This window comes from Psittacula echo (assembly GCF_963264785.1).
Source record: "Psittacula echo genome assembly, chromosome: 9".
NCBI classification, from domain to species: Eukaryota; Metazoa; Chordata; class Aves; order Psittaciformes; family Psittacidae; genus Psittacula; species Psittacula echo.
In genome coordinates, this window is record NC_137745.1 from 18831957 (window position 1) to 18859325 (window position 27369).

General features: G+C 49.4%; 1 protein-coding gene across 2 annotated transcripts in view; it reads right to left on the reverse strand.

Moving 5' to 3' along the window:
• CACNA2D2 (calcium voltage-gated channel auxiliary subunit alpha2delta 2) overlaps nt 1–27369 on the reverse strand; it is a 207369-nt gene that overhangs the window by 126635 nt on the left and 53365 nt on the right. The gene's annotated exons all lie outside the window — the stretch shown is intronic.

Sequence of the window (27369 nt, forward strand, 5' to 3'; positions counted from 1 at the left end):
TTCCATGTGGAATTGTGGAATTCTCACATTCAGCTCACACTCAGCTATAGTGGCACCCCAGGCAGAAGGGGATGCAAGTTGCACGCGCTCTTGGCAGTCTGGATTTTACTCTGCAATCCCTTTGTAAACAGAGTTCATCCCCTCACAGTCTGCACGTGTCCCCTACCCCTGGCAGGCAGGCAAGGCAAAGGCAATGCAGGAGCATCAAAGTTCATCCAGTCCAACCTTTACCTCAGCACTGCCAAGGCCACCACTAACCCATGTCACTAAGAGCCTTATCTACACAGTTTGTGAACACTTCCAGGGATGGTGAGTCCAGCACTGCCCTGGGCAGCCTGTTCCAATGCCTGAGCACCCTTTCAGTAAAGAATTTTTTCCTGATATCCACTGTAAACATCCCCTGGCACAGCTTGAAGCCATTTCCTTTTGTCCTATCACTTGTTTCTTGGGAGAAGAGACCAGCCACCTTCTCTTCCAGTCCTCCGTCCATGCTGAAACAAGATGTAAGGCCCTCGCATTAGCCCTGCTCAATGTGGCTGGCAAACTTGAAGTTACTGCACAGACAGCGCAAGACAACCTGCAACATGGAAAATGTAATTCCAAACACTTCTAAGCATCATGCAATTATAAACAGCTGAGCAGATGAGCTAAATCAGCACTGCAGTGCTGAGTAGCCTTACTGAAAAGCAGAGCTGGTAACACTGCCAACTGCCAGTACGTGTTCACAGCAACCGTATAACTGAAGAGGCAGATCTGATACTGCCTCCAACATCCATTCTCCAAATTCACTTGTTTGCCTTGCTTCTAATGCATGACAAATGATGCTCATCTCTGCTGTTAATTCCCCGTGCCTATATATCCAGGGAGCTGTCAGGGTTCAGAGGAAGCATTTGCCCCTTCCCGGTTCCCCATGGGCACACCCAGCACTATGAAACTGGGCAGCTCAGGAAGAAAAAGGGTGCAGGAATGCTTCCATGGGTGCAGGAATCACTACTCAGTTAGCTGCTACAAGGGGACCCAGCACCTTCCCATGGATCAAGGTATCTGATGATAAAACCTGAAGGAAAACAACAAACTCTGGGGGAGCTCCCTACAGAGCATCATTAGCACGTGTGCCTTTGAGCACCACAAGAAAGTGAACATTGTCTCCTCAGCCCCAGCCTCACTGTGTCCCACAGGCAGTGGCCTTCCCTGCACAGCAGCAGGATCAGGCTCCAGCCTCCTTGCTCAGGACAACAGGGAGGACAGTGATGGGAGGGCTGGGATGGTGAGGTACATATGCAACCCAAAACAGCCTCCCTCTCCCCACAGATCCATTCTCCCAAGAAGCAGTGTTTCCCCACAAATCAAGGTATCTGTGGGGCAGCACTCTGCTGTGCTTGCACAGCACCATCTCTATGGCAAGACTCCCACCCCACAACAGAAGAACAAGAACAACCACCAAAAAGCTGAACCCTCACATGGCAGCTGGGACCCCCACTGGGCAGGATACAGGCCATTACCACAGCACAAACCCCAGCTGGGTTTTGCTCAGGGCCAAGCCCAGCAGCTCTGCTGAGAAAATCTCCGGCTCCTGCTGCAAAGGCATCTGGTCTGGGTAACAGTCATCTTCCAGGAACTATTCCCCCCTGCTGTATGAATCCAACACACCTGGTTTGGACAGCTGCAGTCCAAACACCAGCCCTTAATCACAGTGCAAGCCTGGCATGTTTGCAAAAGAGCAGAGTACTCCAGGCAGAACAGAGCACTGCCTCCCTGCGCCCAGAGCATCGCACTCAGAGCGGGGAGGCCAAAGACCAACCACACTTCTTCAGGCACGACAGCCATGCCCCACAGATGGGGCTGTGCCAAGTTGTGCCCTACTAAGGCCACGCACTAGAAAACAAAAGGGTTTTCCCACTTGACATTATTATGGGGGGCAGGGAAGGTCTCTGTTCAGGGGGATACTGCAAGCTCCCACAGCCAAGCCCATGCTTACCAGTTTCATACAGTGACCCAGATATGGTCTCTGCAAAGGGAACCAGTCAGTACAACAAATGCTGCAGTAGGATACCTGCCCTTGGAGGCGCCGCTGGCTCAGACACTCATCTAGCGCTTCCACTGGAGCTTCAGGACCTGTTGGTCTCTACCACACAAGCAGAGGTCCGGCCCATTTCGAGTCCCATGCTGCCTATGGTGGGGTCCTGCCATTTCCCCATGGTTCAGGGTGTCATTGAAGAGGAACAGGGGGAACCCTTGAGCAGACTTATCCATGCCTTGGGTACACAGAGCAGACCCCTCTGACAAAGGGGGAGCCTAGAGAAGAATTGCCCAGCAAGAGCACTGTGAGATGGTCCAGGCAGATCAAGGAGCACTGTGGCTGGGAAACGGAGAGAAAAAGGAGTGCAAAACCCCAGAGATCCTGCTGGAAGATGGAGACTGCTCAGGGCCACAGGCAGAGAGCAGAGACAGCACAATTCCCATCTCATCTCTGCTGCACCTACTGCTGTTAAATTTCATCGTCTGGTGCTTATAGTTCTTGCAATGATGGTAATCATCGTAGTGTCTGTATTACATTAGGAGGATGTCAGCCTCGGCGCAGTGTCAGGGATAATCAAGCAGGCAGCGGTAGGAGCCATACTGGCTTCGCTGACAGCCCGCCAGGACAATCCGTGCTGCCGCACCACGTTGTGCAGAGCAGATCACACAGCACTGCTGGGACGAGGGGGACAGGGGCTGGTAGAGGTCATGGGTATGGCCTTCTGGTGAAGCAGCTGTCATCCAGGAAGGTGCTAGATCCTGGTTTTCCTTGTCAAGGAGCCGGGAGGGGGGCAGGCAGATGGAAGCAGCCGCAGGTGAGCAGAGGTGCTTTGTAAATCCACCCCACTTCAGCTCCCAGATCCGGTACCATGGATGCCACCAGCCCTGAGAACACGGCTCTGAGCACAGCCCCGAGCCAGGCACTGACCCCTCAGGAGCCATGGGGGCAGGAGGCTGCCCCTTGTCACCACCTCTGCCTTGTCCCCCGCAGGAGCAGCAGCTCCTGCTGCCTGCGGACGTGCTGGAGCACGCAGGAGGCAAACAGCTTGACATTCATAACCCCAGCGCCCTGCTGTGCTCCTTCCTCCCACCTACCTAATAAAAAGCAAGCACCCTCTGAGCAGCTCTTCACAGCTCTTCTGCAGAAGCAGGACAGTGAAACGCGCAGTTTAGCAGCTCCTCAGGGATGGACAGCTATAATTGAAGCAAACAAACCATGGAGCTGAGGGCTCCTTCCTTCACTAAAGAGCCTGCTAAAAGGCAGCAGTACCACAGAGGACACGAGATGAGAGGAAGGCAGCCCACGCCACCAGGGATGGAGAGGTGAAGCCCCTCCAGTGCTCCCTGTCCAGCACCAGCACCCACATCTCCCCTCCTCTGAGGCAGCGGCACCAGGAGGACTTCTGCTCGCTCAACCCAGGATCATGAGCCTCTACACTGAGATCTCAGGCCTGCCAACTCTGAAGCAGACCTGAGACTGCTATGCATAATTTAGCAACCAGACAGGGATAAAGGGCTATGCACAGTTAGACTGGATTAGGGAAATACTCCCCTGGCCTGGAAAGCTGCTTTTAGTCTTCAGCAACCCAAACCCTTGTACAGGAAGCTCTCAGAGCCACAGACCTGCCTGGCTGCCTGCAGAGAGTGAATCTTCTGCAAGGTAATTCAGTACCAGACAACTTCCAATCCAGACTTCTCCTTTAGATAAAGCGCTGTAAAAATAAATCACTGAAAACATGAGGTCTCCACCAGGATGGGAGCTCTGCCCAGGCACTCCTGTGCACACTCACAGCCACTTGGATGGTGTGGGACTCACTGCCAGGTCAGGGCATAAGCCCAGCACAGACTGCTATACTAGTGTGTGTGAGGGAGAGAAAGCTACAGCACCTCAGGCAGGTGCCTAAGTGCATTCAGAGATCACAGGATTGCTAAAAATACACACTTGTACCCTAAAGCAGAAAAAAACCCCAACCCCCCCAATATGATCCTTGATTCTGGCTGCTGTCCTGGTTACATGGACAGAGTAAAAGCTTTTGTAAGGAAAACTCAGTATGTTTTGAAAGGTACCTCAGCTGTTTCCTTCAGGATATACGCAGAAGAGTTTAACCAGTTTAAGTCATGACCATGCAGAACAGCTGTACTTCAGATCAGCATCATTAAAATTGCACCTAAACACCCTAGGTGCATCTTAGGGGGGATGCTGTCACAGATAAAGATGTGCTATTCTGCTGTGGTTCAGCTTTATACTATCAGAATAGTGCCTCCACATGCTAGATCATACTGGGTTTACCCCAGTGTCACTAAGAGAATTAAATTATGTTGGACTGAAGCAAAGGACAGGTCAGATCAAAAGCTGCATTGACACAGCAGTACAAATCTTTCCATGTGAAGCTCTCCCAGAAATACATGCTTGATGTATATTGGGTCAACAGAACTCAATTTCCCACTGGTTTACCTATAAAGCAAGGATGAAAATCAATTTTGGAATGGATCACCAGTTTAACCGAGAGAGGCTCAAGTGCTCTCTCGGGCAGCCAGGGACACGCTTTGCTGAAGCACTATGCTTGAGCCACCAGGACAATGCAGGACTCGGGAGGAAGGAAGGGAACACTGAAGGGCTCAGAGGAGAGGGAGAATGGAGCAGGGAGCCCAGGGAGGGTTTGTGCTTTGACTGATGGCTTCAGAGCGCATGTGAATTAGGTGAATGAGAGAAGACGATGAAAATGATTAGGGAAAGATAAAGCAAGAAATTTCTTCTCAGATCAGGCTTGGTCTCTGTGTGGCTGCAGCTCTGCCTTTCCTGCGGTTGCTGGACAGTCTAAACCTTTGTTTTCCTTTATTGTGCTGCTTCTCTCCAAGGCTAAATGTTTAGGACACTGAAAGTACAAAAGCTAATACAGACCCAAAATGGGATCTCACTGGACTCAGTTTCCCCAGCAGCAAGGAGGGAGGATGAGAAAGGGACCAGCACCCCTATGAGAGAAGATGGAAAGCATTTCACCCAGCCTCTTTTGCTGAAGCACACTGACAGTGATGGTGCTGGGGTAGGTAGGCTGCAGCCGGGCAGAGGCTGCTCCCCATTCCCTGCAAGCACATCCCAAGCACACACAGCTCCCTTGCTCTGCACTGAGCCATGCAAGACTCCCGGATCCTCAGAGATTTGACTATACATAAATAACCAGGCCTCTTTTCCCAAAACAGCTTTATCTTCTGTGCCAGAAAAGCTGCTGCTTCTTGTAGGAAGGGCTGTGGAAAAAGGCTTGGGCTGTGCAGCCTCAAACACTAAAGCTCGCAGACATACTTTGCAGGCTTTCCTTCTAACTACACAAGAACAAGAGTAACAATTACCTTGCACTGCCTTTTATTCTTATTGATGGCTGCTACTGGCCAAATTCAGCTCTCAGCTGCAGTGATGGAAATTTGGGCTAGCTCAACTGACATGGAATTAAACTAAATCTCTTATTAGAGCTAGAGCAATTGAAATCTAGGCCAGCATAAGTCAGCACTGTCAACAGTTACCCCTACAGTTTTCTGCAGAGTAATGATCTATTTTAAAGAAACTGAACTTTCAGAAATAGCAACTTGGCAATTATCTCCATTTACCTTCTCACGTAAGTTTTGGGGCTTTCTCTTATCTTCAGAGATTCGTGTTTATAAGTTTTTATCCCTGATCCTGAGCACTGGAAGCATTTCTGTAAACATACAGACCTGCTGGAAGCAAGGCTGGAAGAGACTCGCATCCCTCCGGCTCATGCAGGATCCACCCAACCCATGCTGTTTAAGAGCCCTGCTCTTACTGGTGCTGCAGAGCCCACACTGATGCTCTGCACTGTCTTCCTAGCCAGCCTGTTGGCTTTCTGTCCCTTCTGTGGTGGCACAGGCTCACAAAGGTTTGCCTTTTGACCAGAGCATATGGGGAATAGATTTGCAGACAGCTTTCTTCCATGCATTTCCAGACTCGTCCTTTCTCCTGGTGGTGCTTCCTGCTCCCTAAGCCAGCGGAGTCCAGAAACTGAATCTTTAACAGAAATATGCCACATACCTGGAGATTTTAATCAAGAGGTGATCCTCTGTGAAGTGCCATCGGCTGAGGTTTTCAACTAAGTCCCACCAGCAAGACTTGAGCAGCAGCACAAAGACTCCAGCTAGAAACCCAGCCCAGGCTTGTTTTCAGCACAGCTTTGGAGGGGCACAGGAGCAGGACTGATAGGTGCCCAGAAAGATCCCATGGGATGTCTCTTGTGAAGGCAACCTCAGCCTTCAGATATGGAATGCAGTATCATGGATGTGTAATTTCTAACATAACTCACAGTTATTCCTAACTAAATGCTCCAGTACTTCACAACCCTATCTGAAAACTTTTTATGATGCCTAAACTGAAAATCCCTTGTTGCAATTTGTTCTTGTTGGAAAGACCCAGAATTAATGCAGAACAGGCACTTTTGCCTCGTGCTGCTGTGCCCAGTTCTATATCTGAAGATTTGTCCTACTTTAGTTTCTACTCTTGTAGACTGGAAAACTCAGATTCAGTTGTTCTTTCCACGCAAGTTAATGCTGTTGTTGAGTTCAAACTACAATTAAGGTGACCATTAGAAATGCTGTTGGTAGAACCTTCATCAGGGTGCCATTCAAAACAGTCTCCACAATATCCAGGCTCAAAGTTGGGCACCTCTGATCAGATGCCCAAACCCAAAACATTGGGGGAAACAAAAATACAGATCAGGAGTGAGGTGGAGGGAAAAACCAGAGGAAAAATGGAGTCTTGAGCATAACAGGGCACACATTTTTCAATAGGAGGGCAGAGACAGCACAAGAGTGCTCAGACAGGAACTGCAAGAGCACATTGAGGATTTCCGAGATCCCCGGTCCTGATTTGATTGCTGACAAGAGCGGGGCAGCGAGTGGCTACAGCCTGCCGTGAAACAACAGAGCAGGAGGTAAAGATCAGCAGTGATGTGCAATGGCAACACTGCAGCAATGGGGGGTTTCAACAGCAGCCATCTGTGCTGTCCCGTCCTTCCCTGTTCCTACACCTTCCTCATCTTCACAACCTCCAAAACATGCGATTATGCCAACGAAAAGCCGCAGCCATCAGCCAGACGCGGCTGCTAAACCCAAGCTGCTGCTGCAACTCCCCATTCCAGGCTATTTCTGCACAGGATTTGCTAGCTCGCAGCCTCCCAGTGCCATGCAGGTGCAGCGTCACATCCAGCCCTGCCAGCCTGCTGAGGAGCCCTTCAAATTAGAGAGAAAATACAGTGGGGACCTCTTAGCAGAGCAGCAAATCCCCCCTGCACCAGCCACCTTCTCAATCAGCTGCTCGTTTAGCTGTGTCTGTGACACACAAGCAAGGCACAGGGCTGCCTGCTGTCACTGGAGCAAGGAGCAGACACGGACTCATCCTCGGTGAGGAACAGCAGGTAAATGTCCCATGGATCCAACCTTTCACAGACCCCATCAGGTTTCCAGAACTCACTGGGCTGCAGGAAAAGCTGCTCCCTGCTGCACCATCTGCTGCCCTTCCTCCCTCCCTCCCAAATCAGCCAATACCTGCTTCATCAGCATTTTTAGGGTTTTGTGACAGCATATTCTCCTCCATCAGCCCCAAATGGTGCAGCTGTGGCTCACAGGCTTTGCTGCCCTCTCTCTGGCATCAGCCACAAGTCAGCTTCAGTGCTTGGAATGGTGGTCCTCAACACCAGAGAGGGACCAAGGCATAGGAAAACTTGCTTTGCTAGATGCAGCTGATCCATACAACTAATGTGACTCACTAGGAGATGTGTTACAGGTTCGGAACAGGAACAAAGGGCAAGCTGTTTATTTCCCAGATGGAGCCGGACATATCAGCTTCTGCAAAGCCTGCACATATGACTTTCTGCTCTCCATATGGCCAAAGAGGAGACAGCAGGATGTTCTGCAGTCCTGGTAGCACTTGCAATGGCCAATGAACTCTGCCTGTGTATAGTGCCAGGATCGCAGAGGGGCTGTCCCTACAGACAGGGAAGAACTCAGTCCCTAGGTCCTCCCTGCACCTCAGGGCACACTCACAGTGCTGACCCGCCTGCGTTCCCTGTCTGTGTGGTCCCACTGACCTCCCACTGTGAAAGAATCTATCGTTAATTTGTGCAAAGTGTTGTGAAAGCCTTAGGGAAAGATAGCACAGGAACGCAGCATCAGTATTGCACCAGGAGCCTCCAGGGACCCACCGGTGCGTTAGAGCTACTACAAGCAGGAACAAAACTCTTGCACGGCTCAGGCCAGACCCCAAAGCACATTTTGTTCAGCATATGTGTTTCCTAATGCTGATGGAATATGTGGCCTGTCATTATGCATCCAGAGCAATGGCCCTGCCCTGCATATATGATAACATAACAAGGGGAGAGCAGGATCAGGGGTGGATTCGGATCTACTTGGTGTAAGAAAAGGTTGCATCAGGCATCATGTATGGTGAGTATTAATCTCCCGCTGTTCCAGCATAAAGTTAATCAGGGACAGAAATTAATCCCTCCTGACAGCGTGTTGCCAATTTCTGATTTCATCCCCATTTGCTTGTAGCTTATCATCAAGGGAATGGGAAACTTGAAGTTCGGACAAGCCTGCCACATACCTCCTCCTTTGGTGAAGGCTCACAAGTACCAGCCATGGGTTCATATACACTCAAAGCAACACATCTGTGCTCTGCGTGCACGCAGGTACCTTCACATCCATACGGATTCACCCAGTGTTACACAGGTGACACAGTGAGAAGTTACGCATATGCTTAAGGCAAAATATATGCTCAACCATCAGCTTTACTCCAAGACAGTTGGGGGGGGGGGGGGAAACAAGAACAAGAAGAAAGAAATCCTCTCCCTGGAGGGCCAGTGCCAGAAGAGCAAAATGGCATTTACAAATCATAAGCATTTCCCTCCTCCACTCTCTGCTCCTTTGCCCAGAATGTTAAGTAGCATTACTCTAAACAGCAGCAGCAAAAGCTGAAACCCAAACAGCTTCAATTGCTTTAAAGGAAACCTGGTTGGGAATTCTTTCAGAGGAGACATTTAAACTCAAATGGTGAGACATCTGATGGCGATGCAGCAGGTGCTTTTTAATGCCACCTTATCATGTTCCTCCTAAAACTAGGGAGTGAGTTCTAAAAAGGAAAACAACCACTTCCCAGGGCTGTAGAATTCTGCCTCATGTTCCAAATGCCAGGGCTTATTCTGCAGCTTGCTCTCCCATCCCAGTGGATGCTGGCTCATGCCTGCAGCATGGCAGCAGCACCCTGCTCACCCCAAGGCTCCCATTGCGCTCCAGGCTGGGCAATCCTGAAGGTTACTCTGCAGTAGAGTTTAGCTGATCACATAACAGAGAAGTGGGCTTGCAATTATGTTCATAAAGAATAGTGCTGACTTGGTTTTGTGTCTTAAATAAAACTTAGCTGATTATATGGACCACATATATCTCTGTGTGTTTGGATGATCAATATATGTCTTAAAGTATCAATTTTAGGCATAGAAATTGTAGCAGGAAACATGCTACAACTGCTTCCCTTTTAGTGCTGTCCCCTTTCCTATCATTTATAAGCCTCCCATCCAACTCATCAAAACTACTGTTGTCATCAGAAAGACCCTCTGCCCTGAGTGATCGATGCTGCGTTTCCAGCACCCCTGTGCCACAGCTCACACAGCCAGCAGGAGCCTGCCCCCAGTCTCCTGAACAGCACAGGCAACAGGGCTGCTGGAATTAATGCCTGCTGAAATGAGCGGCTCAACATTATCCCATAGACTGAACCAATTGGCCTTATGCACATAGAGAGTATTTCCGAGTACCCAACTCACACACAGCTCTGCATCTGAGCTAGGCACCCAGAATTTGTGGTGACGGGCTCATCCTGACCATGTGCACAGTCAGTGAACATGCACTCATAGAATCATTGAATGGTTTGGGTTCGAAGAGACCTTAAAGCTCATCCAGTTCCAAGCCCTGCCACAGGCAGGGGCACCTTCCACTAGATCAGGTTGCTCCAAGCCCCATCCAGCCTGGCCTTGAGGACTGCCAGGGATGGGGCAGGCACAGCTTCTCTGGGCACCCTGTGCCAGCACCTCAGCACCCTCACAAGGAAGCATTTCTTCCTTATATTTAACCTAAATCTACCCAGCTTTAAGCATGAAGCCATTATCTTTGTCATCTCAAAGGGTCCAGCCCCACACCAAAACCAAATCAACAAACCTCTCTGTGAGTAGAGTGTGCACCACATAGGAGCATCCTTCACAATGCACTGGAGGAGCATTCAGCCCCACTACCTTAGAAACTCTTTAGAACCTTTAGAAGAGCTGTTGTGAAATCAGTGCAAGGGGGAATCAGGGGGAGCAGCTCTTGGCCATAAAACCATCAGGGGAGCTAAAGCACGCTTCCAGCCACTTGCTGGGCTCACCAAGGAACTGCTCTCCTCCAACAGACCCAGCTGCAGATCACAGACCCCCGTGCCACCAGCCCCTGAATCCCAGCCTCCTACCTCAGGCAACAGGCAAATCCATAGTGAAACAGGTATTTCTCATCTCCTGTAGTGTAGGATTCTGCCCTCCTTCTGCCTTATTTTTGGGGGCCCTCCATCAGGCTGAGGAATCTCACAAGTAAGTGGTTTTGCGTGGGGCTTACTCAATAGAACATAATTGACTCTTGTTGCAAAGAATTAAGTGCTCTCAATAGAGATGTCCATTTTTAATGTCTTTTTTATTCTTCTAATGAATTATGGCAAGATAACACCAAGTAGTTCCCAGATGAGACCGATTGTCAAGTGGATGAGGGTTTTATCGATGGATTCTTTTTTCCCTTTTTTTTAATGCTCAACTCAGAAAAATCATAACAAAAAAAAAAAAAAAAAGACACAAGCAGCCAGCAATGCCTTTTCCTCCTTGAAAAAGCACAGAATAATCTCTCCAGGAGATTCCTTTCGCAGCTGTATTAGTTATTACAGCCTCTGCATGGTTTCTAGTTATGTGTGCATTTGAAGAAAAAGGGGAAAAAATGCCTGAGTTCACAAACTTCCTTTATCTCAACCTCAGGATGCTTCAGTGAACATTTGGAGTGAAATGACCCATAAAGTGATTAACAGGTTATTAACTTGAAGGGCAAGTCACACCACCACCACAGAAAAGCAACATGCTCTTCCTAGACACACTGGGGAGAGGTTGCTTATGGACACTAATGCTCTCACTGCTGCTTTTTCCCTTCCCTTCCCTTCTTTTTCAAGTAAAGGCATGCTTCCATTTTCTCCTACTCCCTACAAGCGCACAATCCTTCCAATTCATGGACCAGCATCCAAACCTGCCACAGACATTGCTTCCTAAAGAACACTGCAGAAAACACGTGCTCTCTGTCTTGACTTGGTCCAAAAATCCCTCACGTGCAGTCTGGAAATGTCAAGTGCTGTGGCTCCTATCATCTGTTCTCAAATACTAGGACTCAAACACTTTTTCAGGTCTTCCTGTGCCCTGCTACTCAAAGTCCTTCTTGTTTCTTCACTTTGCTCATGTTGCAGAATGAAGTCCACCACCCTTCACCCCTTCTCCAAGTAGCTCCTCAGGGCTCCCAGAGGAAGAAGCCCCCAGTTCCTCATGGTGAGACTATCCTGGTTATGCAGGACCTCCAATCTGCATCTCCAGTTGCAGTTCCCCACATAAGACAGGGACCTGCTTTACAGAGCTGCTGTTTCACAGCTGATAACAACTGTCTGACCAGGCCCACCTCACCCTCGGGAGAAGGGAAGAAGGGCAAGGAAGGAGAATCACCCCTGAAGCATTTTACACGTAGAAGCTCAGCAGCCTGTAGGTGGGAAAAGCACAGGACAAGGCATGACAGAAGAAATCATGGCTGGGAAGCTGGGCTGATCTGCTCAGGAATTCAGTCTGCACAGCCAAGCTGGACAGATGCTGGGGTTGAGCTGAGGAGTTTCACATAGCAGATGGTCAAGGAGCTATGATTTGCAGGTAATCTAATAATCAAGGAGTCATATCAGTGAGGATGTGAGCCACAGGGTCACGAGGGGTTGGCACACTTCCCCAGTTTCTGTAGGAGTCATTGGACAGTAGAAAGCAAGGACATTAACTCTTCAGCCCTCAGCTACAGCCAGCAGGCAGCTTCCAGAGCAGACTACTTCACCCTACACCAGATACAGGAGACCTGTGGTACCAGCAAAGGGGGAAGGAGGAGACAGAAGAATCCCAGGACAAAAATCAAAGCTACATTTCTAGGAGTGATGAAATGCCAGTACTCACTCTCTGCAGCCCCCAACAACACAAACCCCCTGCTCAGATACAGAGTTTTTCTTAACTGTCACAAAATGATGTAATGCATATAGTGTAATTATGCTTAAGTGCTTTCCATGTTAAATGTCATTTCAGTTATCACTTTTTAAATGCAATTTTTATTGAGTGCACAATAATAATTTAGCAAGTAAACAGGCAAGTTACAAGAAAAGAGTGGAAGTGCAGGGGGAGGTGGGAGAGCCTCAAGTGTGACAATGAAACACACTGGGGTACATGGAGCCGTTACTTCTGAAAGCTCACAAAGAATTATAAAAAAGCCATAAATTACAAGGTTGCAAAATGCAATAAATTACAGCCTCTACAACAGGCAGATAATGGAAATGAGAAAGGATAGAGGGAAGGGGGAGGACCCTACATAATTTGTCACCACTGACCCCAGACATCTGCACATCCTGCAGAGAGCACTGGAAATATTTGGGTGTTTCGGTCTCCTCACAAATAACAGTCCCCAGAGGCTAGCACAGGAGTCAGCTTTAGGGATGCTTCCCCTCTACCAGCTGAAATGCAGGAGTTCTCCCCTAGATGCACAGCCTTCCCTGCACCAACGTTCCTTGGGGAAACCAGAGGAGCTCCAGGCAGGAGACCAAGAGCCTGTGCTTTGTAGGAGCTGAAGCCCATCAGTCTGCCACACCAGTGGGAACAGGCACACTGAGCAGGGAGAGGTACACAGTATCACAGTATGCTAGAGATTGGAAGGGACCTCAGAAGATCATCTAGTCCAATCCCCCTGCCAGAGCAGGAACACCTAGATAAGGTTACACAGGAATGTGTCCAGGAGGGTTTTGAATGTCTCCAGAGAAGGAGACTCCACAACCTCCCTGGGCAGCCTGTTCCAGTGTTCCGTCACCCTCACTGAGAAGAAGTTTCTTCTCAAGTTTAAGTGGAACCTCTTGTGTTCCAGTTTGTACCCATTACCCCTTGTCCTATCATTGTTTGCCACTGAGAAGAGCCTGGCTCCATCCTCGTGACACTCCCCCTTTATATATTTATATACACTAATAAGGTCACCCCTCAGTCTCCTCTTCTCCAAACTATAGAGACCCAGCTCCCTCAGCCTTTCCTCATAAGGGAGATGCTCCACTCCCTTAATCATCTTCGTTGCCCTGCGCTGGACTCTCTCCAGCAGGTCCCTGTCCTTCTTGAACTGAGGGGCCCAGAACTGGACACAATATTCCAGATGCGGTCTCACCAGGGCAGAGTAGAGGGGAAGGAGAAGTACCAATGCACTTAATCCAGCCCTTAAACATGGGCTGTCAAAGATACTCATCCCCTATTCCCCTTGCAGAAAAGGCCCTGGAGGCCTTGGTGGATGAGCTGCTCATGGGGCCGCAAGGTGCCCTTGCAGCAAAGAAAGCCAATGGTATCCAGGTCTGCTTTAGCAAGAGCCAGCAGATTGAGATAGGTGATGCTTCCCCTCCACTCAGCACTGATGAGGCCACTCCTGGAGTGCTGGGTCCTGTTCTGGGATCTCCAGTACAAGGGTAAGATAGAACTACTGGGGAGAGTCCAGAAAAGGGCCACTAAGATGAATAAGGGTCTGGAGCATCTCACATACAAGGAAAGGCTGACAGAGCTGAGGCTGCTCAGCCTGGAGAAGAGAAGGCTCAGGGGTATCTTATCAGTGTCTATAAATACCTGAAGGGAGTATAAAGAAGCCAGAGCCAGGCTTTTCTCAGTGATGCCCAGTGACAAGGCAAGAAGCAATGGACACACATGGAAACACAAGCAGCTCCTTGAAGCCATAAGGAAACACTTGACTCTATTTCCCCCCCCCCCCCCCCACATACAGGTTGCCCAGAGAGGTTGTGCAGTTTCCTTCCTTGGAGATATTCAAAAGCCATATGGACAAGGTCCTGAGTTACCTGCTCTGTGACTCAACCACCTTCCCAAATCCGAACAACTGACCCAGCTCTACAAGAGGGTGAAACTTCTCTTGCCATGAAGGCTACACATGGCTGCTGAACCAAAACCAGCAGCAACAGCAACGTCCTGCAGAGCAAGGGGCAGCTGCAGCCTGGAGACAGCCCCTGCTCTGAGAAAACACCTTCATACAAGAAACGCTCCTCAGGAACAACTCCAAAGCCATTCAGCAGGAGACAAGAAGTCTCCTCTCAGGAGCAAAGGTGAGATGGTGCCAGGTGCCAGAGGGCACAGCTTCTCTCCATTTCACAGCCCGCTGCATCCCCCGGAATCAAACCCTTGGGGCTTCAGGATTTTCAAAACAAAGCCACCAACAGAAAGGAAAAACCCACCAGAGTACAACCAACAAACAAAACGCAGGCAGCCAAGTTCCGAGAGTGGAGATGAGCAGGACCTTAATCTCTGGAAAATTAAATCAGAAGAAAATGGAACAGGCAAAGATTTTGGCTGACAGAGAGCATCATCTTTTCAGGAGTCATATGCCAGGTTTATTTGATTAAAACTCTTCAGGATGGAGAGATATGGAACAGGGAGTGTTTTCATTACTGAAGGGGGAGTGAGGAGGAGGAGAAGGTGGCCTACAGTGGCTATAGAACCATTTTTAGTACTAACAGTAGCAAACAGTCCCAGTGGATGGGAGTGAAATGATTTCACAGGTTATTATTTCATTCCCTGGAGACAGAACTTTTTCACAGGAACTTGTTGCAGGCTTCCCAGTGCCCATCTGAGCTCTGGTCTCATGCTGCGAGCTCTGGAATAGTCTGGCAGCTGCTTTTACTGCCTCCAGACCTCACGGAAGAGAAATCCAGCCTCGGTGCTTTGAGAGGTTGACTGAGAGCCCAAGATGAGGTTTTACTACTGCAGTGACAAGCCCTGAACATTCCTCAGCTAACGCCTCAGGGGTAGGACAGGCTGGACACTGCCAATGGCACCTCAAGGGCCTTCTTGAAATTAGTTTGGCAGGACTCAGCTTAACTCCCAATCTGTCCACTCTTTGTCTGTTCCAAGTCCCACCTTCTGACACCACCAGAAGAAATGCCTGGGCAGCATCATGAGCACCAGCCGAGGGAAAAAACAGCTTCTCATCCCATGTGTGCAGACATGCAGAGGGAAGGGGAAGCTCATGCTTCCATTATAGGAAGAGAGGCTTAAGAATCTCAGGCAGCAGAGTGGGCAGCAGGCGCTGCAGCACCAATCCTGCCAGCAATGAGCCTCCTCAGAGCAAGATCTCCCTGGATCCCTCCTCCCCATCACTCCCCAGGGGGCCCTGCCTCCTGTGCTGATGTGCTCCAGCACAAGTTGCTAATCAGGGCACAGCATAAGTGGGGACGTGCAGGCGCTGGGCTCCAGCACTTTCTTCCCAGCAGGAGCTAAGTGCTAGCACTTCCCCGGAATTAAAACAACAAAAAAAGCATCTCTGTTCCAGATGAACTGGGGGAAAGAGGCTTCAAAGGCTCTTTAAAATGCAGTCCAAGGTCACAAGGAATGTGGTTCCCAAGGGAAGAACAGTTAACCCCAGGGGCTGAGTGGTCCTGCCACCCTCTCCTCCATCCTCTTCTCACTGGTCTCAGATTCCATGGTAATGACAATGTGCCTGCACTAGCTCCTCTGCTTGCATCACCTGCTCTGACAGCAGATCCCCAGTGCAGCCCCATCGCAGGAGCTCTTTGTCACCTGCATCTCTCCTCCTACCATGCCATGGGTACTCCACTCCTCTTTCCCAGCTCTCCTTTAGCCCCATTCCCAAAGGAGACCAGCTAATGAGGACAGTGCCTTTAGACCCCCTGAGCGTGTTAAGTTCATCAGCACTGTGATGCCAAGTGGAACAGTCACGGAACTTTACTAGAGATGCCCAGAGGTGCTGCCAGCCCCTAAGCTCATGCCAGCTTCTCCTGCAGGCAGCCCCCCTGTTGACACTGGGGCCACCAGGTGAGGATGCTCCTCTGCTCTCAAATCACTGGCCCCCTACACATGGGGAAGAGGCAGAAGTAACCCACTCACCAGAGACTGCTTTGAGACAAGCAGGAACCAAAATGGAACCCAGGATCCTTCCACAAGATCACTGTCCAACCCCTCTCCAGTCCCTTCAAGTCCCCACATCTCCATGCTGCCCTTGCCTCCCATGTCTAAAGGATCAGGATAATGTCCTTATGCTCCTTTTATTCCCACCCTGCTCTCTGCCTCCCCCAGAAGACTGTGATGCTGTTGGAAACGACTTCTCTGCAACCCCTCAGCCTCCAATCTCTATGGACAATAGATACAAAGCCAGTTTACAATCTCATGTCAGGAATTTGCCAGCACCTAGAACATGGAAATGATGGAGGGTAGTCTCTTTTGCAGCCCTTAAATATTCAGACTCACTTTGGTCAGACTTACCTGCCTGACATTGCTGCCAGAGCCACCTTGCCCTTACACAAAGCACTATGGCACACACAAGGACGGGTTTGGTACCTGGAATAGGACTTTTACAAGTTTCCATATGGGTAAAGAATGTTAAATGCACGGGAAGCTGGAAACCCCATCACTTGCCCAATAACCCTATATCTGGTTCCTACCTCTTTGTGCCTCTGACCATGACATTCCTAGCTAGAAACAGCGGGCTTTTAGTCTTCTTTGTCACTCCTTGAAGTTGCTAAATTTCTCTCTCATCTCTTCCCTTTCTTGCCCTTGTCCAGCTCTCCCCAAAATATCAAGAAGACAGATTCATCCTACCAGCTCTTGATTTTGGGAGACAGTGAGTGATGGCCCACAAGCAATCAAAACAGAGGGCACAGAGCAGGAAAGCAGGGGAGTTGGAGTCAAGCTAAATAAAGGGTGCACACTTCCCAACGGCCCCTCCTGGGACAAGCTGCTCCCCAGCAGCAGCTGTCCCCTCTTAGTGTTTTGACAACAGGGGGTATAGATCAGGGCTGCTGAATGTCCCCATGAAAGTGAGCAGGAATCAATGATGTGCCACTCAAACCCCTGAGATAATCCTATCTAATCAAACAGACCCAGAGAAAACAGCATCTTACGGGCCATAAAACACCAGAGACTTATTCCCTCCATAAATACTGAGCTGACACTACCAGTGCAACAGCCCCTTTGGCTCTTCCTTCCTCCTCTCCCATCCTTCCACTTGAACGCTCAGCTGCTGACAGCTCCTAATGACTTGGCCTCCGATGTGGTCCCTGACTGCCTAATCAGGTTTACAGTAATGAAGCAGTTATCCAGCCTGACCCCAAAACTTCCCCAGCAGAGCACACCAGGGAAATGGGTACTTTCAGCACCAGCCCTTGGCTGGAGGGGTCCAACTCCACAGCATGAAATAAGCCTTAGCCAGCCAAGGGAAATCCTGGCCCACAGCAGAGCTCCTTTCACAGCACAGAGGCTGATGTTTCATTTTCATTTCAACCTTCACGGCCATAACAGTGACCTGTACCCTGTCCCTATCCCTTCTCCCACCAAACCTTCCTCTCCAAGAGCTATCAGGAGTTACCTGAGGCACATGGCCATAACAAGGCAGTCTTCTCACAACTTTTAGTTTAGGGTGAGCACAAAGCACGTATGAGCCTTGTGAATGCAATGTGCATCAGATGGGGCTTTAGCTGGACCCCTCATAGAACAGAGTACCTGGATCGTTTCCTCTGATACTGAGGTTTTGATTACTGTCCCAATTATTGCCTTAAAACTGTGCTAGCATTACTCCTAGCAAGCTCTGAATGCTTGGCAATGCACACCCAAAGGTGTGACATGCACGTGTGCCCATTCTTTGCCATGAGTAAAGCTCTTCACGCTAAGGAAAAAGCCATCTGCTTCCCAGAAAAGCAGAATGCAGCTGGGAGAGGTTTTTGGGACCTTTTTCCTCCTCCTGCAGGATAATGGAGCTTCCCACAGCTCCCCCAGGACTGCAAACCTCCCTGACACCCCTTGTATCTCAGGAGGCTGCAGCAGAGCCCCTTCTCCCTCTCTTCCCTCCCCTCAAGCAGGGCAAAGGGTGAGAATAGCAGAGCCAAGGGGAAAAACAAAACAACAAAGCACCGTATAATCCGCATACTTCACCATTTGGCAGAGGGGATTTTTTAATCATTTAATAGTTTTAATCCCTTATCAGATGCTCATCTAAGAGGATTTTGCTGCGCATACAAGATTTGGTACAAATTCATCTGCAGTAAATATACTCATTTAGCAAGTTTATTCCTCGCCTGGGCTCTGACTGGGACAAGTTGGCTGCTACTTGACAAAGGTGGCAAGACCTTCCTGGAACTCCTCCACGTTGTATTTCTCTGGAATTTTGCAAGCCAGCATCTCAGCTATTGGAGATGAATGACATTGGCCATCCTCACAGCTTGAGTGCTGCAGATAGAGGGGACACCTTCCCACAGCACCCAGTCTGCATCCCAGCCATGAGGGCAGCTTCTTCCGCTGATGTGCAAATGCTCACCCTCCTCTATGACTTGGTACTACTGGAGACTCAATGGCTCTTTCTACACCAGGAACCAGAGGACCACAGCACAAGTTACAGCACTGTCCAATCCACACCAGAGCAGACAGTCATGGCCCAGACTCCCCAACATATTTTGGCAGAGACAGTCCAAGTGAGGTTACTTTGCTTTGGGGAAGAGATGTCAGCCATGAGGATTTGAACCATGCCATGCTACTTGTCTTCAGAGCCAGAGATGGACACTGGCTTATTCTCCTTACTATAGCAGATATAATGTCTACTGAGACACCCCAGGTTTGAGGCAGCACAGAAGGCAGGCTGACAGGGCAGCAGGCTGCTGTAACTTGGGGTAGCTGGGCTTTGTTCAGTCCTACTGCATTACTGACCTAACCACCTCCTCTTCTGCTACGTGGCTGATACTGTGTTGAGGCCAGCTCAGCAGAGCCCTGCCTGCACTGCCAAGCAACTGTAATGTGTTGTGAAGAGCTGCAGCGTTTCACTGCATCTGCAAGGGACACCCAAGAACATAGCCAAGGCACAGCTGCCCCACCACAGCCCCTCCATGCAGCAGAAATCTCTGACTCTCAAGCTATTCTAGGGGGGAGGAAATGGGAATGAACACTAGAGTGCATTTACACCGTTCTGAGGCTCTGTTAATTTACAGGTGGCCAGAAGGTATCATCTGTAAGAGCTATGTGCTCTGTATGCATGCAAGGCAACTGTTGAGGCACAGCAAAGGTTTTCCAGCTTGAACAGAATGCACAGGATATAATGATACTTCTATAGATGGCTTAAAGCTGCAGAAAGAGCCTGCTGCAGGGCTGATCGTTTCTCATGTTGTTTGTGCACTTCACTTTCTTTATGTCTTTGCTTTCAGCCAAATACTTAGAAATACCCTGTAGGAACTGAAGCTGGATCCCCGAAATGCCAGCTCCATGATTAACCAATGGGTCTCTCCACTGCCAGCCTCTCTCATCTCATCACCTCTGATCTTCGTCTAAAGAATGGAAGGAAAAACTTCTCTTTCCCCACAGCTGTCAGGGAATGCACAAATCCCTCTTACCTATCTGTAAGGCCAGTACAAACAGCCACTTCAAAAGGAAAGGGCACACATATTTCCCTAACACTTTATACCCTCAGAGGGCAAAAGATGAGAGCAGCATCAATGTCCACACAATGCTGTTGGGCTGGAACATCTTATCACCTCAGCATCTTGGACAGACAAAGGGTAAGAGCCAGGGGGTGAGGGGGTTGTCCTCATCCTCTGTGGAGCTGCCAGCAAACCAAGTCATGCTGATGCATGGCTTTTGGAAGGAAGTGTTAATCAAAACACAGAGTGATCTTGGCTGCATTTACACCAGGGGCTGCCACCCAGCAAGTTCTCTTCCTTTCTCTGGGACACCACCGATGCAATCCCAGATGCCAGGTCAGCTTTTTAGACTAAAGTCAAAGCAGCTTTTTGGCTCCCTAGTACGTAATTCCTGCTGCAAGCACTGCGGGGCAGAGAGCACACCTCCCTGGGCAAGCAGAGCGCACCACGTGTGCTGCAACCAGGCATAAACTCCACTGGAGCATAAATAAGTCATAAAAATATCGTGCCCAGTTCAGGCCATGGTTAATTCAAACAAGACCACCAGTTTTTGACAGCTCAGTTTGAGTGCTCCGGTGCTTGAAATGCAAAATACAACATAGTCCATTACCCTGCATCTGCAGAGAATTATATCTTGGTTTTTTGTAGTTTATTCAACAAATCCAATAGACTGATCCTATCCTATTCCCTCTGCCTTTAAGACAATCCTAGAATCTATTTACTTGCCTCTTTCCACATGGATGGCAGCAGTGATAGGTGCTTTGGGAGAAAGAGTGCCCACTAACATTTATTTATGGTCCAGCAACGGCTGCAGTGTGCCGAGTGCTGCCTGCATGCACAGTGAGATACACTCCCTGCCCAGCATCCGTACAGCTCTGAACACTTCCTTAACCTTTATCTTTGGGACAACAAAGGCCTAAGAGAAGATTTCCCAGGGTAAAGCGCCTTCTGCACCTCTCCAGTGTACTGTGTGTTGGCCCCTCCAAAGCCCAGGCACCAACCTGGATTGGTGCAATCCAATTTTGGCAACTGCTATGCCTCATTTTGTGGATGGTGAATCTAAGGCATGAAAAGGTGAAGAGCTTCAGGGCTGATAAGCAAAACAAGCCTTTGGAGTGTGCTTTCTGCTAGAAGCACATGGTCAACCACGTTTTGGGTCTCAAGATTTGCACCTGGCAGCATCCAGGGAGAAGCTGCTCCAGGAACTCATTCAGAACCACAACCAAGGCAATGTTCTGCTCTCACAAAGGCACTGAGCTTTGAACTGCTCAAAGGACCAAACAACCCACAACAACTGGGACGTGTTTAATCCACGGCCAGATCCAGATCAAAATTTAGCAGGCAGCTGCTGCTCGGTACAACAGCCACACCACGCCTGGTGCAGGATGCGGCCCCGATTCAAATACGATTCCAAAAGCTGCAGTTTAAAGCTTTTGCCTCTTTGCACAGACACATCTGATGCATTCAGGTAGCGATGTGTACGTGCCACCTCCAGGGAATTTATTTTCCCCCCATTTGCCAAGATAAACAGCATACCAAGCATGAAGGGGGAGGTGACAAGGCTGATTTAAGTGATTTCACTTGGTGATTTTCTGTGTTCTAAGTCGCTTATCCATTTCAGTGCTCAATATTCGGCTCTTTCCCTAATTAGAAAATCGCTAATCTGCTCTGAAAAATGTAAAAGTGAGTCTTGCTTACGTGCACTGCTTGGAATATGTCAGCGTGCTGGGGCTTGTGCTGCTTTCCAGCTCTTTTTTAAGGGCCTCTGGTGTCTCCAGCTGGCATTCCTTGCTCCCCCTGATCCCTTTCCCAGCCCACACTCAACCCCTATGTGCAGACCAGTGCTAGGCATACCTAGTGCCTCCAAGATATTAGTCCTGCTCTGTCCCCAAGATACAGATTAAATCTTTGGCACCCCTTAAAGTAACATCCTCAACCCTTTCTCTGCCTGGAAGACACCTCCCAAGCAGAACAGAACAGCCTTTCCACACCACATCCCAAACACCAGCAGCCCAGAAATCCTGGGAAGGGACAAGGGCAAGCTGTGAAGGCAGAAGTTCAAGAAAAGGGAATTTTCAAATCAAAGCAGCTGATTGCTAATGGTTCAATAGCAGCACTGAATTAGCCCCATGTTATACCCACAAGGCCATCCTGGTGCCAGGGAACAGCGAGAGTGGGGCTGCTACAGGGCACAAGCCCAGAACCACAGGTGACCACAGGACAACCCTCACCAACCTGCCACAGTCCCACCAGGTCTGAGCAGGGCTGGGTGGTGGCAGGTCCCATGGACAGCCCCAGGCAAAGTGAGGTGACAAATCAGGGCCAAGGTCTACTCAACCAAGCTCAGAGGAAGAAGAGACAGCCAAAGACAGCTATAGAAGCTACCTGCAGCATAAGCCCAAAGTCCATCTGGACAACAGGGTTAGATATCAACCTACCTGCAACATTTGTCCAAGGTCCATCCAAGAGACCCAGGGAGAGGCAAGGTTGCAGCAAGGACCTGTGGTATGGGTCTGGGGTACACTCAGGGAGGCAACAGGGACCAGTTCCTGAAACAGGGACACCTCCAACACAGCTCAAGAGAACATGGGGGTCTCAGCTCAAATGAAACTCCTGAGGCTGAGGCAGTGGGTGTGGGTCCCAGATGAGGCTGGTTAAGGCAATTGAGGCCCATTAGTACACGGGGCTGTCACAGCTGGTCATCATCCATCACCTCCCCACCACTGGAGATCCCAGCCTGGGAAAGCAGCAGTGGAGGCGGGAATAATTCAACCTAGTGTAGGATGGACAGCAGGCTGGACTGAACAGCTCCTGTGCATTCATCCAGTTCAGCACTGCCTGGTGCATCAGGAATGCAGCACCCGCTCTGAGGTATAAATCTGATTGTCCTGAAGGTCAGCAGCTGGTGGCCTTAGACAGCAGTGTCTAGCCTGGGTGATTCATCACTACCCTGTCGTGGAAAAACTCCCATTAAGCAGGCACCAGCTAAGCCCAGAGGGCGAGGGGTTGGTCATTAACAGCTCACCCCCAGCAGGCAGAGATCGGGCTCCTCTGCAACAAGTCAGCACACACACAGTGGCTGCTCCCCAGGAACAAGCCTGGTCCTCCTGGGCGGAACCGCCTGCATCCCACCGGAGCACACAACCCCTACACAAACCCCAGCGCTGCTCCGCCAGCAGTTAGCATTGTACTGAGGAAAAAGAACTCACCCACACACTGCACAACCAGCAATCAGAGGGAAAAGAAATCAGGAGCAGCTGCTCTGCAGTGCTCCAAGCCTCACCTCTGACAGGGCACCCACCACCTCAGAGGAATGCCCCAGAAACCTGCTTACCAGTGTACTATGAACATTGCCTGGTTTAAGGATCATAACCCCCACTCCCTTTCCCTTCCATCTCTGGCATTTTAGGGACTTAATTTTTAATCACTAGCTTGCCAACACTTTCTTGTGTGACCTCTTGCCTAGGTAGCTACACAGCACAGAAGTGGAATTGAAGACAGCCAGGCATCATCCTGGCTGGGACACCTGCATTCAACTCCTCAGCCTTTACAGCACCTTCCTGAGTGTTACTGCCGTGGTCTGTCACGCTTGGCTACCTGCACATTAATATGAGCAACTGCTTGCCCTGCCCCAGCCTCCTGCTGTCAGCAGCAGCTCTCATGCTGTGCATCTTCAGCCTTTTCTACATCAGCTTCTTAGTGTGCTTGTACCCAAACCAAGAGCCATCCCGCTGCCCCCACCCACACCTTTCTCCTTTGGCTCTGACCAAGGGCAGAGTTGCACCATCTTGGTGTTTTGGGAAGAGCTCTGTGCGTGGCTGTGATGTGCCCATTGCTGTATATCTACAGCTACCTGTTTGATTAATGCGAACTGCCATGTACCCAGCACACCCAGTGTCTTGTTGCAGACATGCGCTGGCTTTGTCTGTCCTACAGGAACAGAACTAAAGCAAGAGGAACACATTGTTAAGCTGTAACTAGAAAGAGCGCATCTAAGTAACTCTGAGTCCTCACACCACACCATTTTCCTGGGATGCTATTTGCTCACAAGCTTTTCACAACCAGCTACTTTGCTAGGAAGAAGAGTTCAACTTAAATAGCAACTGAAGAGTTATCCATCCTGCCTTTGTTCCCAAGGGATCTCCAGCAACATTCTGGGGAAAAGACTGGGAAAGCAAATCCAAGACCAACATACACATCTTACAGCAACACGGACAGTTTTCCCCAAGTCCTCTCCTGCAAGCAATCTGGGCAGGAAGGCGCACAGCTGCTGCCATAAACCTTTCCAGCCAAGCCGCCCCGCTCCGTTATAATTTGTCACCTGCTCAGGGAGATCACTTGTCACAGAAATTTTCTTTTCCACTTAACGACTTCAAACTCAATTTAAGGCCTGGCCCGGCAGCCTGCAGCTGAGGCGCCTTTCAACCGGAGTGTGCAGCACCTTTCTGGGCACGAGCTGATGGGGACATCTTCCGCTCGGGATGCGGAGCTGTCAGAAGCTTGGCATAATTAAAGGCCTGGCTCAGCAAAGCACACCAGCCCTGCTGACTGCAAGCCCACACTCAGTGTTTCATAAGGATGAAACCTGGGGCTGGTGAGACCCTGACCTAAGTGAGGGCTAGGTCAGACATGGGGTATCACAACAAGTGATCTGGAGAGCAAGAGACAGGAAGAGGCAGAGGCCACTCTACCTGGCCAGACTCAAGGCATTTAGATGACAAAGCACATGGCCTGTTGGTGGTGGGGCCAGGATCAGCCCTAAAATGCAGTGTTTCCTTAGCAGTAAGTGAAAGGAGCTTATTGTCACAGGCTGATACTCTGACCTGTGCAGCACTTCATCGCTGAAGGAGCACAAGAAGAGCTTGTGTTGCCGGCATGTGCTCAGATTGGTACAAGATAGCATCAGGAGGCAAGACAGACCAATGGTCTGAGTCATTGGAACTGTAGAAAGAATGCAAATACTGCTCTTGAGAAAAGTCACAAATAATAAAACATACATTGTGCATTGAGGGGAGCAAGAAAAGAGGTTCTTTCCTACAGTCACCAAGCAAGTTTCAGAGCCAAAACCAGAAGCACCCAGTGCCCTTCTCGCCTCCCCCCCCCCGACCGCCTTTCCAACATTTTATGCTATAAACACAGAGTCAAAGTCTCTGTACCACAGATCTACTGCAAAATTATTCCTACTTACTGGAATTGCAAAAAAGGCTTAACAACAACCACCTCGGTTGGTCTAGAATGACCTGATAAAATTCTGCAGGTGAATGCTATTAAATACAAGCATAAGGCAAGTGAACACCAAGTCCACATTCCAGTGAAAATAATAGGCCCCATGTTACAATGGAGAAGCAGCAAAATCATTGCTAGGACTGAATAAAAGCCATGATTTATGTATCTAGTTTGTGCTGTTCCTAAGTAGCTGCAGACAGTATATTAAGTGAAGTTAAACACACATCTTGTTACTTTAGCAGTCCAACGGTGGCAATCGCACCTCATCTAAAAGCAGAATATATTGAGCAAGCAATTAATGGATCAGCTTAAAAATCATCAAGGTGCTTTCTTCCTGGCAGCTGGGACAGCCACCCTGTCCCACCCTGCAGGTCCTTGGCAGGATGGATGGAGCACAGGGCTGCTCCCAAAGGCCAAGCTCAGTGCTCCAGGTAGCAGGTCAGCCCCCAGCTCTGGCTCAGCACACTGAGCGTGTTGTCAGGAGAGAGCAGCTCAAATTAGCACATTAGCAGAACTGCCAAGAACTGAAAGCCCAATGCAACCAGCTAAACACTTGAGGCTTGCTCCAGGGGCTGCTGGAGTAAACCCTGCAGCTGCCACAGACAACACAGCATGTCACCTCAGCGACAGAGACCATGCTTGCAGCCAGCATGCTGCCCCACACCAACACCCACCTCAACACAAAGGCGGTACTGTGCAGAAGCATCAGCCCAAGTCCTGAGAGCAGCCCCATTCAAGCAAGCTAAAAATGGTGCTGCATTAATAGAGAGCACCAAACCCTGCTCCAGGGCTAGCTGTACCTCAATGACCTCATCCCTGCATTATCCCTTTGCATGACACAGAGCTGTCCCTGCTCCGCCAAGCATTCCCAGAGCACTGCTTCACCTCATGTACCCAACCTCAGTGGTGGTCTCCGGGAGCTAGACCACCATGCATTCCCCTCCTCATCTCCATTTCCCACCTAGAAACCCAGAGAAGATTTAAGATTAAAGGGAATTTTAAAAGCACTTCATCCTCAGGAGTTAAAAACACTTTCTTCAGCCACTGCAAGGAGAGCAGAGGGGACAGTGTTTACTGCAATGTATGGCTGCAAACTGAGATTCCTGCTTTAGAAGAAGATCTGGCATTCTGGTGGTTTCAACATGTTTGTTAAACCTTTTAAAAGAGACTTATTTCAGCTCCTCTCTCCACAATGGGTCTTTAACTTACTAGCAACCCCACTACATTAGTTGCACAAGCAACCAGTTCCCTTCTAATTGGTCTCTAAGACAGCAGGTCTTCCTTTTTAACGGTTGATTAATTGCCACACTGCCCAGTGCAAGACTGTGACTCACTTGTCTCTGCAGAGATTTAGCAGGGAAGCCTCAGGCTTCCATGTAAAGGAAGGGATTGACACACAAAAACCCCCTGACTTGTGATCCAGCCAAAACTAAACCAGACAGCAGCCTCCCTCAGTAACCTTCCTGCCACCTCCACCCTGCAAAAGTTAAGGGAAATAAAGATAGTCCCACTTTTAAGGCAAAATTCAATGTTCATCAGGCTCATTTCTCTCTTAATGTTTCATTATTTCCAGGTTAAATCCAGGCCGGTGAGCCTGATGTTGAAATGAATTGAAACAACTGTTTTAACACAATCCAGCTTCCTTCCCCAAAGTCTTCCATCTCACCACCCACTGCCAAAAGAGGGACCAAAAAGAATAGGGAGATTAAATAGAAACAAAAGTTGGAGTCAGCAGAAGGCTGGGTTAATGCAGGCACGGCTTTGTCGTTGTCATTTTGCTGTTTGTTGTCTGCAATCCTTTTAAGGTGGCTGCAGCTTGCAGCCAGCATAATCCTGATTTTGTAAGGGTTTGGGTTTTTTCCCCCTCCTTCCTTTTTTCAAATTGCCAGCAATTGATTTCATTTAACATTTTCATTCCTCTGCCCGCTGTAAATAACCACTTGGCAGTTGAATTTCTCAAGTAGAACAGGCAGCGGCTGCTTACTCTCTTCCTGGCAGCTGGGGGGGAATCTGGCAAGCACTAAAGCAAGAAGCTGTTTCAAGTAGCTTTGAAATGTGCAGGAGATTACACGGGTAGTACTTGGAGTGGAAGAAGTCACAATATGGAAAGGCCGAGAACTTCTTTCCGAGACACCCAGTGAACCTGGTGGCTGGGAGACTAAATTCACAGGTTAGAGATGAGTACTTCATGCTCTGCTCACGGCCCTACTTAGCCACGGATGCTTGCAGAGAAGGGTACCAAGCTGCTATGATAGTTGCTGCCAGTAATCTGGCAGCACATTACTGCACTTAAACCAGCACACAAGGCGCAACCCAAGAAGAAGACAACACAACCTACCACCTCCACATGCTCTGCAAACCACACATGCTCTCCGCCATGC